This window comes from Cetorhinus maximus, chromosome 34 (genome assembly GCF_964194155.1).
Source record: "Cetorhinus maximus chromosome 34, sCetMax3.hap1.1, whole genome shotgun sequence".
In the NCBI taxonomy this organism is placed as follows: Eukaryota; Metazoa; Chordata; class Chondrichthyes; order Lamniformes; family Cetorhinidae; genus Cetorhinus; species Cetorhinus maximus.
In genome coordinates, this window is record NC_135912.1 from 8,359,257 (window position 1) to 8,375,657 (window position 16,401).

The window sequence follows — 16,401 nt, forward strand, 5'->3', positions numbered from 1 at the left end:
AATCTCTCTCTGCCTCTAATCTTTGTCTGCCACTCTCTCTCCACTGCTTTGACTCTCTCTCTGCTGCTTTCTCTCTCTCCCTCTGCCTCTTTCTCTCTCTGTGCCTCTCTCTCTCTGCCCCCTCTACCCTCTCTCTCTCTCTACCCTCTCTCTCTCTCTGCCCTCTCCCTCTCTCTGCCCTCTCTCTCTCTCTGCCCTCTCTCTTTCTGCCTCGCTCTCTCTGCCTCAGTCTCTCTCTGCCTCATTCTCTGTCTCTCTTTCTCTGTCTCTCTCTCTCTCTCTCTGTCTTCCACTCTCTCCCTCTTTCTCTGTTACTGCCTCTCTCTGTTTCCCTCTCTCTGCCTCAATCACTCTCTGCCTCTACTCTCTCTGCCTCTACTCTCTCTGCCTCAGTCTCTCTCTGCCTCATTCTCTGTCTCTCTTTCTCTGTCTCTCTCTCTGTCTTCCACTCTCTCCCTCTTTCTCTGTTACTGCCTCTCTCTCTCTGTTTCCCTCTCTCTGCCTCAATCATTCTCTGCCTCTACTCTCTCTGCCACTCCCTCTCCGTCGCTTTCTCGCTCTCTCTCTCTGCCTCTCTCACTCTGCTGCTTTCTCTCTGCCTCTCTCTCTCTGTCGGTCTCTCTGCCACTCTCTCTCTCTGCCTCTTTCTCTCTCTGCCTTTCTCTCTCTCTGCCTCTCGCCGTCTCTCTGCCTCTCTCTCTCCCTGCCTCTCTCTCTCTCTCTCTCTGCCCCTCGCTCTCGCTTTCTGACTCTTTCACACTGCGGCTTAATATTTTTGCTCTGATATTTAACACTTACCTTGCTACACGTCGGGCATTGAGCTGAAGTCAGAGCTTGTCTCTGCGGCAGTTTGTTGAGGGATGTGACTGGCAGACCCAAAGCAGGAAATACCTTCAAAGTGTTGTGATGGCAGCAGCCACTGGCTGTGACAGGGCAGGTCAAAAGCTTATCACAATGTGCTGCAAACTGAAGAGGAAGGGGTATAAAAACCCAATAGATAAAGGTTGGGAGAATGAGAGCGTCAGCTGAATAAAACTGTCAGTGGCAGTTAAAGTGAGAATATTGAACATCAGGCATCACATATTGGCCAGAATATAGGCTTTCAAAAATGAACAGGATCAGGGTCAACAACAGTAGAGCAATGAGAATCTGAGTGAAAAGAAGGGTGAAAAATGGCAATTGCTCAACTGGTTAGAGGTTTGGCAATGAGCAGAGAACAAAGAGCCTGCGGGTGGGCACCAAGCAGAGAGCCATGGATGGGCACCAACGCCAACCTTGAAGTAGAGGAGCAGAGAGCAGCAGTCCTGATCTATCTGCACCCCCCCCCCGCATGCCAACACCCTCCAACAACCGCCCCCCGCCCCCACCTTCCCCACCTCGCTGAGATTAGAGCTGTCAGGCACAGAATGAAAAATTGGGCCTCAGCACCCTCAGCTGGAGTGAGAGAGAGGGGAGGAGGAGAGGAGAGGGGAGGGGAGGGGAGGAAATGAGAGGAGTGTAGAATCATGGTTTAATAGTTATGATAATGAGATAATGATCCGTATCATGACATAGCAGTGACATCAGCAGTCATGTGCAAGAGACTGAGACGGTAAGATGGAATAAGTCTGTACAAGAGAGAGATGTACTTACCGAGAAGACTAGAATGTGCTATAGTGTAAATAAAGGAGTGTTTGAAGAAACCCATTGGAGGTAGACCTAAGTCATTCATAGGCAGAGGGAAACCTTCCCAACCCAGAACAGGCCACAGAGAGATCCAAATAGTATTCAAATTGGAAACCAAACCATGAACTATGGTAGCAGAACAAAAACAGAATTACCTGGAAAAACTCAGCAGGTCTGGCAGCATCGGTGGAGAAGAAAAGAGTTGACGTTTTGAGTCCTCACGACCCTTCAACAGAACAATGGTAGCAGTAGTGGTGATACCAATGTGGCAACAATTTGATGCCATTGACAGAAACACCGACAGGGAGAAATTGGAAGGAGACTTCTTCAGAGGAAGAATCAGATGACTTACCTTGGTAAGAGTCACACGGGGAATCAGTAGCATGTCGGCAAAAGCTGAGCCATCACTGCTCCTTCCACAGCTGTTTGAAAACCTCAATGGTCCATAGAGGTGCCAGCATTGGGAGTTGTGGAAAAAGCAATTCCAGAGCTATCGGGCAGCATGAGTTTGCATGCCAAAGAGCAGAAGCAGCAGGTTGGTACGCTCCTGTATGCAATGGGGCCCATTGCTGACGATGTCCTTCTGAGATGGAAGTCGCTGAGGTGGAAGAGACCTCTGCAGGTTTTGAAACCGTCTTGAAAGCATTCAATGCATACCTCAGTTCAAAATGGAACCTCATAATTGAGCGAGCGCGACTCAATCAGGGATTCCAAAGGCCAAGGGAATCCATTGAAATGTTCCTTACAGGCCTGTATAGGCTAGCCAGGCTTCGTGGTATGGTGCATTGAAAGACAAACTTATTCGCGACTACATCGTTGTCGGAGTCTGTGACGAAAAGCTGTAGATTTTTTGCAGACGACAGACAGCTTAACACTCAAACAGACAACTCAATGCCCTAGGCAGGCTGAACTTAGAGAGCAAACTCAGGCCATAATCTGTAGAAATACGGAATCTTCGGATGAGATTGTTAGATGGGTAGGCTCAAGATGACAGCCCTGTCCACTCAAAAGCCCGCCAAAGCGGGTGGGGGGGGGGGGAGAGGGGGGAAGAGTAGGAAACCCCGCAGAAGCCACTAAATAGTCCTCTGCTGTGGAGCTAAAAAGCAGCATTGACGGCAAGATTGCACAGCCATGGTACCGAGTGTTTCCAATGCGGAAAGACAGGACATTCCAAGCAGTTCTGTAAATCTAAAAATGCAATTAAAGGAAGAAAGCAAGAGAATGTCTCTGAAAAGCGGCCATTGGTAATAGATTTCTGAGGAGAGGTGAAGGATCAAGAACAAACATTTTGGTCAGTTGCTTTCCAAGTTAAAGGCTTTACAACGGAGTTCAAACTTGATACAGGAGTGGGTGTTACACTCGGTGACCGTTTGGAATGGTTCAAAGCAGTAGACATCCAGCCATCCAGAATTAATTTGCAAGGCCCAGCGGTATGGACCTTGAAGTGAAAGGTCAGATAACCTGGAAGGCAGCGGTTAAAGATGGCAGCTCACCATCACCTTCTCAAGGGCAATTGGGTATGGGCAATAAATGCTGGCCCAGCCAGCGATGCCCACATCCCATAAATGAATAAAAGGACATGGCACCCTGAGACAAAAGTACTGAAGACTTGTGCTCCAGGACTTGCTGCGCCCCTAGCCAAGCTGTTCCAGTACAGCTACAACACTGGCATCTACCCGGCTATGTGGAAAATTGCCCAGGTATGTCCTGTCCAAAGGAAACAGGACAAATCCAACCCGCTCAATTACCACCCCATCAGTCTGCTCTTGATCATCAGTAAAGTAATGGAAGGGGTCATCAACAGTGATATCAAATGCCACTTGCTTAGCAATAACCTGCTCAGTGATGCTCAGTTTGGGTTCCGCCAGGGCCACTCAGCTCCTGACCACATTACAGCCTTGGTTTAAACATGGACAGAAGAGCTGAACTCCCGAGGTGAGGTGAGAGTGACTGCCCTTGACATCAAGGCAGCATTTGACCGAGTGTGGCATCAAGGAGCCCTAGCAAAACTGGAGTCAATGGGAATCAGGAGGAAAACTCTCTGCTGGTTGGAGTCATACCTAGCACAAAGGAAGTTGTGGTTGTTGGAGGTCAGTCACCTCAGCTCCAGGACATCACTGCAGGTGTTCCTCAGGGTAGTGTCCTCAGCCCAACCATCTTCAGCTGCTTCATCAATGACCTTCCTTCCATCATAACGTCAGAAGTGGAGATGTTCGCAAATGATTGCAAAATGTTCAGCAACTCCTCACATACTGAAGCAGCCCATGTCCAAATGCAGCAAGACCTGGACAAAATCCAGGGTTGGGCTGACAAGTAGCAAGTAACATTTGCGCCACACATGTGCCAGACAATGACCATCTCCTACAAGAGAGAATCCAACCATCGCCCCTTGATGTTTCATGGGATTACCATCACTGAATCCCTCACGATCAACATCCTGGGGGTTACCATTGACCAGAAACTGAACTTGACCTGGCTACAAGAGCAGGTCAGAGGCTGGGAAACCTGCAGAGAGTAACTCACCTCCTGACTCCCCAAAGCCTATCCACAATCTACAAGGCACAAGTCAGGAGTGTGATGGAATACTCCGCACTTGCTTGGATGAGTGCAGCTCCCACTACACTCAAGAAGCTTGACACCGTCCAGGACAAAGCAGCCCGCTTGATTGGCACCACATCCACAAAGATTCATTCCCTCCATAGTAGCAGCAGTGTGTACCATCTACAAGATGCACTGCAGGAATTTGTTAAGCCTCCTTGGACAGCACCTTCCAAACCCACGACCGCTACCATCTAGAAGGACAAGGGCAGCAGATAGATGGGAACACCACCACCTGCAAGTTCCCCTCCAAGTCACTCACCATCCTGACTTGGAAATATATCGCCGTTCCTTCACTGTCGGTGGGTCAAATTCCTGGAACTCCCTCCCTAACAGCACTGTGGGTGTACCTACACCACATGGACTGCAGCGGTTCAACAAGGCAGCTCACCACCACCTTCTGAAGGGCAACTCAGGATGGGCAATAAATGCTGGCCCAGCCAGCGAAGCCCACATCCCGTGAATGAATAAACAAAAGGAGTGAGCGATCTCCAAGACCCTCTATATCTTACACAATCAAAGTATGTCCTTACTTAGCAGAAAGGCATGGATACAACTGTGCATTCTGAAAAAAGCAGACAGTCTCATGACATGACAACTGGAGAGAGTTCCGCCACGAATTCCCACAGCTCTTTCAGGGGATTAGTAAGCTCAAACAAAGATATCGTATTGCTTCAAGATGCAAAGCCAATGGCTGGAATCTTCCAACACCCCACACCCCCACCACCAACCCGGGGTAGGTTACCCCACAGCTGGGCTGGTGAGCTATTGAAATCTCCGTTCACATCAGCGGGACTGCAAGATCCTGCCAGTGTGGCGGGCTGGAAAATTCTGGCCTATATACCCATACGCTCCCAGGAGGGTACCCCAACCCGTTGCTGACGAAAGTCAAAGAGGAGCTAGACAGAATGTTACAGAGAGGTGTTAATCGCCCGTCACAGAGCCAACTATGTGGCGTTCGGGCTCGTGTCAGTTACCAAGCTGAATGGTGGGCACAGGCATTGCGTAGACCTCACATAATTAAACCAAGCAGTCCAGAGGGAAACACATCTGATTTACTCAGTGGATGGCAGCTTGGCAAAAGTTGCTAACTGCGTGCTCTTCACTAAACTTGATGCTAATAGCAGGATTTGGCAAATACCCCTCAACCAGGACTCCAGGAAGTTAGCAACATTTGTTAAGCCGGTCGGGCAGTTCTACTTTAACTGCCTTCCTTTCGCTCTATCATCAGTTCCAGAGAGATCGCAGTGAACCATGTCAAAGATTCGGGAAGACAAGCAGGGAGTAATTTGCCACATGGATGATGTGCTTATCCATGGAGCCACAAGACAGGAGCATGAGCACAGGGTTCGTGAGGTTCTGAAAGTGTTACAAGAGGCAGGTCTCACCTTAAACGAAAAATGTGATTTTGGGAAAACTCCCATTAAATTCTTGGGTCACATAATGCAACAAGAAGGCAAAAAACAAAAGCCATCAGCGACTTTCCACAACCAAGGTGTGTTACAGTTGTCCAGGGGTTCCTCGGAATGGTCAGTCAGGTTGGCAACTTCATTCTGAACTTAGCTACAATAACTGAACCTTTGAGAGATCTTTTGTGAAAAGGTCAACAGTGGGTTTGGCGCATTGAGCAAACCAACGTATTTCGGAAAGTAAAGGAAAGGCTCATCTCGGCAGATGTGCTGGTGCATTGTAATCCCAGGTTGCCCACGGTGATGGCCTCATCAGGCCTTGGAACTGTACTCATTCAGGTCCAGGAGGATGGTAAAAGGAAGCCAGTATACTTCGCTGCCAGGGCTTTCACTGAAACGCAATAACATTGTCTAACCAGAGAGAAAGAAGTGTCGGCAGTAGCCTGGGCATCTGGAAGGTTTTCTGATTATTCGATGGGATTGCAATTTAAACTCAAAACAGACCATAAACCGTTGGTCACCCTTCTGAATCCCGCAGAGAAGTCAAAACGCTTATGGGTGTCGCTCTGTAAATTAGCAACGCTAAACATCGATCGCTATTCTTAATCATTAGCGCTTTAATGGTTTCCATCGCTTTCTCAGCCTGTGGGTGAAGTGGAGAACTAGTAATGTGATTGATTCCATAGGGCCGAATTTTCCCAGAATTGCACTAAGTGCGGCAGTGGGCAGGTAAAATGGAGTCCGACCTGCTGATGAAAATGGCGGGTTTTCACGCCATATCTTCCTGAGCCTCATTATTTATTCACTCCCGCGAAACACGCCATTTCCATGGCGAGCGGGCTCTCATTCGCCCGCTCGCCATCACTCCGCTGTTGCATCACGCCGGCCGCCATCTTTAAAAGGCAGCCGCCAGCAAGGGGCTCATCGCCACCAGCTCACCACCGCTGCCCGGGAGACATGGCCAGCAAAGGCAAAAAGACTGTAGCCCCCCCACGTCAACGACGGGTCCCTCTAGCGACTGCCGGATGCAGTGGAGGCCGCCGGGATGTGCTCTACCCCCTGCTCTGGCTGCAGGATGGGCAGCAAAGTCACCAACCTGGCTCGGGATGTGGTGGCAGCGGTGGACAGCGCAAACAGAGGAGGACAGCCACCCAGTGCCGCAAGAGGATGAATAACCTCCTCCGTTCCACCAGGGTAAGTCAATCTTTTCATCATTCCCAACTCACACACTGACAAACACATCTCACATCCACAGGGCCCTCACTCACTGCCAGTGCAAGGATATCACCATTCACTCTTTCACACACACCTTCATTTTCCTCATCCCGTCCATAGGACCACTCACCACCCACACAGGCCGGGCATATTTATCATCTGGCCCGGCAGGCTTCCTGATACACTCTCCCCATCTCTATCCATGCAGGACAAACTGGCACACAACAGGAGGGAAAAGCCGCAGACAGGTGGAGGAATGCTGGAGATCAAAGTTCTGACAGAATTCGAAAACAGAGCCATCCAGCTGGCCGGCGATGACCGGGACCGGTCCTGTGCTGACGGTGAGGTCGGCGCTGCTCTACCAAGTGAGGATCCAGCAGTGCAACGTCCATCAGACAACCATGCTGTGAGTGATGTGTCCTCTTTCACAGGCCACTGTCATGGACTAATTATCTCCCCTTGTTCTCACAGGTACATCTGCCAAACAGCCGACAGAGTCCATGACCCAGGGCCTCCAATCAAGCCCTGAAGAAACCTCTGAAGAGGAATCTGGAGTCACCCTCCCTGAAGTCCCATCACAGCGCACACCCACACCCTCCACCAGCGCAGAGACACACACCTCGGTGGGACCGAGCTTTAGAGTAGCCTCGGGATCACAATCTGGTGAGCACATCGCACTGTCTGATCCACAGCAGGTGGAGGCAGAGACTTCCCAGGTCTCTGGCACTTCGAGGGCTGCTGGAGGCCAGAACGTTGTTGAGTCTGAGTCAGATGAGGAGCCTCTGGACTCAGTCATGTCACAGTTGCTGGAGCTGCCAAGACAAGCTTGGGAACATCAGGAAGGGATGTCCGCTCTCTCCTCAGATTGCAAGGCACGATGTAGGAGTCCATCCGTCTTCAGTCTGAAGTGATAGCGCCGGCTTGCAACTCACCGAGGTCAACACTGGCAGGATGGTGGCTGCCATGGAGACCTTGGCCCAGGACGTCACTCCTGCTCTGCTGTGTGGACTTAACTCCATCAATGACGTCATAGTTGGCCTCCAACAGTGTGTACGTGAGAGGGGTAGTGGGCAGCTCGATCTCACTACAGCTGCCCCTTCCGCTCACTGAGTCAGCTAGGGGCCCTCGGGCACCCATAGGGAGGAGGAGCGGCAGGTGCACACCCCAGGGTCATCCGCCCAGGTGACTCTGGGAATGACCGGCCCATCCGAATCCCCTCTTCCTGTGACCTCCACAGCTCCAGCTCCACAGGCCTAGGAGGGTACCACTGCCACACAGCAGGACCCTGAAAGCAGGCCGGGGACCTCCAAGTCTCGGCCCACCAGAGGACACCCGCCAAAGTCATCACTGACAGGGTGTCACAGTCAGCCGGCTGCCTCTACCTCTGCTGTGGATGTCCAGGGAGCACCAAGACATAGCGGCAGGGTTAGGAAAGTTAAGGAGAGTTAGTTGCATAGACTGGGCAAGGGTGTTAATCACTTGTACATAATGTTTACTAATGTCAATAAACTCTCAAGAATGTCTCCCTGCCTATGGCTCCTTGTTCTGATGGGCAATGTTCTTGTCACTCAGATATGAAACCTTTCTGCACAAGATAAAAGGCAGGTGTCTCAGTCCAGGGCCTCTTCCCTGTGCTCTGTGCAGCCTTCAGACCACAGTGATGGTCCAGCCTCACACTCCCTGGAAACATTACTGGTGCCTGCACCTCGACGGTGCTGGTCATTGCTGCCAGAATGTAGTGGGCAGGCACCACAGAGTTCCCTCATTCTCTCTGTGTGCTCTCAGCACCTTTAAGGTGGGGCTGGCCCCCATCACACCAGCATCTGTGACCAGTGATGCTGTGCACCAGCTCCTGAAGGGCTGAGGTGCTGAAGGTGGACACAGCATCAGATGCATCTAAAGTTTCATGGCTGTGTCTCTGAGATGGCCCTGATCATGGAGCGCAAGCGAGCTGCCCTCGGCCAGACAGGAGTCAGACATTCACAACTGTGATGTAAGGATTTACGGAGATACCTCACTGCATGTCTTCATCATCCTCCACAAATCTGGCAGCTGTGAGGGCCTCCCGAGCACGTCTGCCTCATCCAGCCAGTGCGAGGGCCTCATCCCCATTGTCGTCACCACCGAGGACCCCCTCACCCTCATTCCCATCAGCGTCCTCCTCATCGGAGGAGACCTCCAGCTCCTCCATCTTCTCCTCAGCCGCTCCTCTCCCTGTTGGAGTGCCAGGTTGTAAAGGGCGCAGCAGATGACGATGATGTGTGACACCCTCTGTGGACTGTATTGCAGGGCTCCACCAGACCGGTCCAGGCACCGGAACTGTATCTTCAGCATCCCGATGGTCTGCTTCACCAAGTTGTGAGTTGCTGCATGAGCCTCATTATAGCGTCGCTCTGCTGCAGTCTGAGGCTGCCGCATGGGTGTCATCAGCCACGGCCTCTGCAGGTAGCCCTTATCCCTGAGGAGCCAACCCTGCAGGCTCTGTGGACCCTGGGAATCTGCAGAGACCTGTGAACGACTCAGGATGTAGGCGTCGTGCACACTCCCTGGAAACCGTGCGCATACCTGCAGGATGCGTTTCTGGTGGTCACACACCAGCTGCACGTTCAGTGAGTGGAAGCCCTTGCAGTTGATGAAATCCATTGAGTATAGCGACAGAGGCCTGAGTGCCACATGAGTGTAGCCAATCGAACCCGGCACCTGTGGGAACCCCGAGATCAGGGTCAATCCAATGGCCCTTGCATCCTGGCTGTCCCACTCCTGGGTGAAATGTACTAAGTTGTGTGCATTGGAGAAGATGGCATCCCTGACCCCATGGATGCATTTGTGGCTGGTGGATTGTGGAATCCCACAGAGGTCACCTGTGGAGCCCTGAAAGGAGCCACTGGCATAGAAATTGAGCGGCATGGTCACTTTCACAGCCACTGGCAGTAGATGCCCTTCATGTCCCCTTGGTGCCAAGTCCTGGAGTAAGTGGCAGGTGTGAGCCACCAGGACCCTAGACATGCGCAGTCATCGGCGACACTGGCTCTCAGTCATCTGAAGGAATGGCAGGCGGTGTCTATAGACCCTGGGTGTCACTAGGCGCTGACCAGCCACGGCTTGCTGTCACTCCTGGGCAGTGTGTGTGGGAGCTCCTGCTGCCCCTTCTTCATGAGGTTGCTGCTCCTGCCTTTGCACAGTCAGGTGCCTCAGTCGCTCTCTCCTCCGTCTTCTATGGTCTCTGTGGCCATCAGGCATACAGCTAGGTCACCAGGATCCATGGTCCTGACAAGGTCCTCCTGCAGCATGAAATAGAGAGAGAGCGAGAGAGACGCGGTTATCGTGGCTGTACTTAGCACCTTTCCTGGCCCTGTGTGAGTGCCCCTTAGTGCTTCCCGGAGAGTGCTGGTCACTCCTCGGATGGCCAGAGATAAGCGCGCTGCATGGCTGCCCTGTTAGTCTGTGACATGGAGGACATTGGTCCAAACCAGGATGCTGAGATTGCGAGAGGCTGTGAGCATCTCCAGCAGTGACTGCTACATGGCCGGCATTGGCGAGGAGATTGTACAACGTGTGCAGTCCAACTGCTCCGCGGTCCAACAAAGTGGTGGTGGACTCAAAGTCTGTGCCAGGGGTGGTGGGAGTGGGGGAGGGGGGGTAATATATGGAGCACTTGGTGGCCCTTTGGTGCCTCCACGTTGGTCCATGGGTGAGCAGGCTAGAAGCCTGACCCCAATCATATCACTGTGACTGAGCCTGATCTGCCTTAGTTGCAGAGGCAGGGTCAGTTTATACAGGGTGTCCCTAATGCGTGGCCTCGCTTACCCTGCCCCCCTTCCTCGATTGCCTGTGCGCGGGATGCAGCGCCAGGGCAGCACTTGTCCCCTTCCCCTCAGCTGTCGCCTCCGAGGTTGGCTAGCACTTGCCCCCAGACATCCCCGGCCCCCACGGGGCCAGGCATCAGTTGCCCCCCCCCCCCACCCCCCCGGTGCCCCTGAGGCCTGTAAACAACGGGCGAGCCATGGAGAACGCTGCTGCTCACGCACCTCAGCTCCCCCAAAGTGCAGGCCGCCAAGCGCACATTGCCCGCGTGCTGGTGTGAAACAGGTCGGCGCGCTTTTTTGTTAGTGGGCTAAGCAGAAGATTGCGACCTGCCTTCACGCCACCGTGAAGTGGGTCCCGCCATATTTTCCGCGCGTGCCGCCTATCACGCCCGCCGCCAACGGGCTTGGAAAATTCCGCCCATCGTCTTCCTCAAATCCCTCGAAGTTTCAGACTCAGGCTGATGCGCTATGATGTGCATGTGCCAGGCAAAATGCAGATCACGCCAGACAAATTATCTAGAGCTATGGTTAATCAAGTATTAGCCCAAGACTGAGTGCTTATTTCAGAGGTGGAAGCATTTTCGTCCGACTTAACACACTCTCTACCAGCCTCTGAGACAAAATAACTGCACGAAAGCCCACAAGGAAGATGTGGAGTGTGCCCAGGTTAGGAACCTTTGCTAAGATTGGTCAAAATATAGTCCATACAATCAGCTCTTAGGGAAGTACCATGTAAAGAGGACACACCTAATGATAGTGGACAATCTTCTAGTATTTAATCATAGACGATTAATACCCAAGGCTGTGAGGGAGGAGATTCTTCATCGGATCCATGGTTATCACTTGGAAATAGCAAAGTGTAGAGCCCATGCACATCTATTTGTCTGGTGACCAGGAATTTCAAAGCAATTAAAGACTTCATATTGTCATACCATACTTGTGCAATAAATGACCAAACGATGACAGAACCTTTCTCACCGTCTAGTTTTCCAGACAGGCCTTGGACAATATTGGGGCTAGATCTTTTTGACTTTAGAGGAAAGCGTACCTCATCACAGTGGATTATTATACAAAGTTAGAAGCCACCTGACTCCACACTACGATGGCTGAGACTGTGATAAGAGCATTAAAGAATATCTTTTCAACACATGGGCTTCCAGGTGAAACTGTTTCGGACAAGGGCCTCAGTACATGAATGGATACTTTGCGTAAGGCTACAGAATCTGTCACGTTACTCACTTTCCTCTTCACCCACAGGCCAATGGAGAGGCTGAGAGAGGGGTGAAAGCCATTAAAAGGCCAGTGACTAAGAATAGCGATTGACACTTAGCTTTGCCGAATTATAGATGGACACTCTTAAGTAATGACTTTTTCACCGGCAGAGTTGCTTGTGGGTCAAAGGTTGAGAACACAAATTTCATCTTTGAAGCAGAACTTAAAACTGAACGTTACATTAGACCATAAGCGAGTAAGAAATATAGAGACCAAAGAGAAGAACTGGGATAACTCCAGGCAGATGTTAATACCTGGTCAGAAAGTATGGGTTAGAGATCGAAAGTCTGAAGGCGCAGTCCTTAAACTTAAACAGACCGACAATGTTCCTATCTCATTCAAACTCCATTTGGTACATTAAGGAGAAACAGAGAAGTCCTAATCTTATTACAGGCTGAAAGGACAAATGAGTTTGAATACCACAAGCTCTGGGATGATGAAATAAAGACTACATCACTCACGTCCCAGAACGGTGATCCAGTCGGCAAACCGATTACCACTACCCTCGATCAATGGTGACAAGAGCAAGATCAGGGAGAGCTGTGAAGGCGCCACAAAGGCTTAAACTCTGAAGTTCGGACTTTGGGGGAGATGGTGGTAATGTAAATAGTTTAAGGTTATTCTTAAAAATGTTGAGATTATACATGGGTGGAGAAGTAGAATAGTGGCTTATTAGTTATGGTAATGAGATAATGACATGTATCATAATGTAACATTGACATCAGCAGTCATGTGTAAGAGACTGAGAAGGTAAGATGGAATAGTCTGTACAAGAGGGAGATGTACTTACCGACAAGTTAGGATGTAGTATAGTGTAAATAGAAGAGTTTTTGAAGAAACCTACTAGGCTTAAGTCACTCATAAGTATGGGAAACCTTCCCAATCCAGAACAGGCCACAAGTTACCCGAAGAGAGACCCAACTTGCATTCAAAGTGGAACCCAAACCACAAAGCAAAGAGAGGGGCAGAGGAGAGGGGAAAGGGAGAGAGGGCAGGAGCGAGAAGGGAGGGGAGGGGAGGAGAGGAGAGGATGGGGGGAGAGGGGAGGAGAAGGGAGTGTAATAGTGTAGGACCGGGGAAGGGAGAGGAGCGGGGAGGAAGAGATTGGGAGGGCAGTCAAGGGGATTAGGTTTCACATACTTTTGTTGAAGAAGTTTCTTCTGAATTCCCTATTGGATATCTTATATCGACGGCCTTTAGTCATGCACTTTCCTACAAGAGGAAACATTCTCTCTCTATTAAATTTTGTTATTTTATTAAAACCTTTCATAATTTTAAATACCTCTGCTCACAGATTCAGGGAACGAGGCCATTCGGCCGGTCATGCCTGTGCTGGCTCACCTTAAGAACAATTTACCTAATGCCACGCCCCCGCGTTCTCCTCATAACCCTGCACATTCCTCCTTTTCGTTGACAGCCTAATTCCCTTCTGAACACCTCGATTGACCCTGTCTCCACCACACTCTCAGACAGTGCATTCCAGATCCTAACCACTCGATTGACACTGTCTCCACCACACTTTCAGAGAGTGCATTCCAGACCCTAACCACTCGATTGACCCTGTCTCCACCACACTCTCAGACAGTGCATTCCAGATCCTAACCACTCGATTGACACTGTCTCCCCCACACTCTCAGACAGTGCATTCCAGATCCTAACCACTCGATTGACACTGTCTCCCCCACACTCTCAGACAGTGCATTCCAGATCCTAACCACTCGATTGACACTGTCTCCCCCACACTCTCAGACAGTGCATTCCAGATCCTAACCACTCGATTGACCCTGTCTCCACCACACTCTCAGACAGTGCATTCCAGACCCTAACCATTTACTGTGTGAAAAGGTTTCTCCTCATGTCTTTATTGCTTCATTGCCAATTATCTTAAATCTGTATCCCCTGGTTCTCCATCCTTCCACCAATGGGAACAGTTTCTCCCTATCTACTCTGTCCAGACCCCTAAAGGTCCTGAGCACCTCTATCAAATCGCCTCTCACCCTTCTCTTCTCCAAGAAAAGCAGTCTCAGTTTCTCCAATCTATCTATGTAACTGAAATTCCTCATCCCTGGAACCATTCTCGTGAATCTTTTCTGCACCTTCTCTAAAGTCTTCACATCTTTCCTAGGATGTGGTGCTCAGAACTGGATGGAATACTCCAGTTGAGTCCGAATCAGTGTTCTGTACAAGTTTGACATAACTTCCTTGCTCTTGTCCTCTATGCCCCTCGATTGACCCTGTCTCCCCCACACTCTCAGGTAGTGCATTCCAGACCCTAACCACTCGATTGACCCTGTCTCCCCCACACTCTCAGGCAGTGCATTCCAGATCCTAACCACTCGATTGACCCTGTCTCCCCCACACTCTCAGGCAGTGCATTCCAGATCCTAACCACTCGATTGACCCTGTCTCCCCCACACTCTCAGACAGTGCATTCCAGACCCTAAACACTCGATTGACCCTGTCTCCCCCACACTCTCAGGCAGTGCATTCCAGATCCTAACCACTCGATTGACCCTGTCTCCACCACACTCTCAGACAGTGCATTCCAGATCCTAACCACTCGATTGACCCTGTCTCCCCCATACTCTCAGGCAGTGTATTCCAGACCCTAATCACTCGATTGACCCTGTCTCCCCCATGCTCTCAGGCAGTGCATTCCAGACCCTAACCACTCGATTGACCCTGTCTCCACCACACTCTCAGGCAGTGCATCCCAGATCCTAACCACTCGATTGACCCTGTCTCCACCACACTCTCAGGCAGTGCATTCCAGATCCTAACCATTTACTGTGTGAAAAGGTTTCTCCTCATAACTTCATTGCTTCATTGCCAATTATCTTAAATCTGTGTCCCCTGGTTCTCCATCCTTCCACCAATGGGAACAGTTTCTCCCTATCTACTCTGTCCAGACCCCTAAAGGTCCTGAGCACCTCTATTAAATTGCCTCTCACCCTTCTCTTCTCCAAGAAAAACAGTCTCAGTTTCTCAAATCTATGTAACTGAAATTTCTCATCCCTGGAACCATTCTCGTGAATCTTTTCTGCACCTTCTCTAAAGTCTTCACATCTTTCCTAGGATGTGGTGCTCAGAACTGGATGGAATACTCCAGTTGAGTCCGAATCAGTGTTCTGTACAAGTTTGACATAACTTCCTTGCTCTTGTCCTCTATGCCCCTATTAAAAAAGCCGAAGATTGTTGCTGAAAAAAAATATATGTTGAAGCTTTCAATCTTGCACTCTTCAGGATACTTTGCAAGGATACCAAATAAGGGGAAAACAATAATTTATATGTTGTGTATCAGTGATATGTAGGTGTATGGGAAGAGAGTGCTGATTGGTTCACAAGTGGACTCTGATTGGTAAAGGTATTTCCATAGAGAAAGCACCAGTGATGGTCACTGACAGTTAACTGCCAAGCATTGTTTGAAATTTAAACCTGGCAGCTTGACCCTGATTGGTCGAGGCATTGCCCTGAGGAATGAGTCAGGGAATGGCTGTCACTTATTTTGTTTAGCTGAAACAGGCACAATGTGTGTACATGTTCTTTCTGTCAGTAAAGAACAGGGCCCCATGTATTAATATGTGTAGTCCACGCAAATGCACCACACTGTGAGCCTGACTGACAATCTTAAATTGGTGTCAGCGTAATTCTCAGCACACTGAGGATTATTTAGCAAATGTTGTGCAATCGTGGAATCACATCTAATGTTGGACACTATGTTTTGAGTTATGCAAGGACGGGCTGGTTGTTTATGGCCTATACCTTGCCCGTTGTGAACAGGGGAAGGGACATGCTGTTTGATATGATCTGTCAGTCTTTGAGACATATGACCTACATACCTAGCATCACACCAGCGCTGAAATTCATACACCATATTACTCATTTGTGTAATAGGCAGTACATATTTTTGGCTTGACGGCAGCATCCTGTTAGTGGCGAACACCCCACTTGTGTTGCTACTGCATAGTAGCAGTGTGAAACAGCTAGCTTCACCCATTGCTCAAATTTTTGAGATACCTTGCCCCTCGAGGGTAACCTGAGGTCGACAGGGCACATTTCAGCGACAGAAGTGACAGCCTTAGGCCGTTCATGAGTTTTGTTTTATTCATTCTTGGGATGTGGGTTTCGCTGGCTGGGCCTGCATTTATTGCCCATCCCTTGTTGCCCTTTGAGAAGGTGGTGCTGAGCTGCCTTCTTGGACTGCTGCAGTCCATGTGGTGTAGGTACACCCACAGTGCTGTTAGGGGGGCAGTTCCAGGATTTTGACCCAACAACAGTGAAGTAACGGCCGATATATTTCCAAGTCAGGATGGTGAGTGGCTTGGAGGGGAACTTCCAGGTGGCGGTGTTCCCATCTATCTGCTGCCCTTGTCCTCCTAGGTGGTAGAGATCGCGGGTTTGGAAGGTGCTGTCTAAGGAGCCTTGGTGAGATCCTG

General features: G+C 50.2%; 1 protein-coding gene across 3 annotated transcripts in view; it reads right to left on the minus strand.

The window, feature by feature from the left end:
• The window catches only part of LOC144671688 (lysophosphatidic acid receptor 6-like), a 49,767-nt gene that overhangs the window by 25,066 nt on the left and 8,300 nt on the right, over positions 1 to 16,401 (minus strand). Inside the window, exon 1 of one of the 3 annotated variants that reach the window (XM_078533705.1) lies at positions 799 to 863. The exons of 1 other annotated variant lie outside the window; for it this stretch is intronic. The gene's annotated coding sequence lies outside the window, so the exon portion shown is untranslated. Of the gene's footprint in view, positions 1 to 798; positions 864 to 16,401 lie in introns of those variants that run through there. One more of the 3 variants, XM_078533707.1, reaches the window with a different exon arrangement.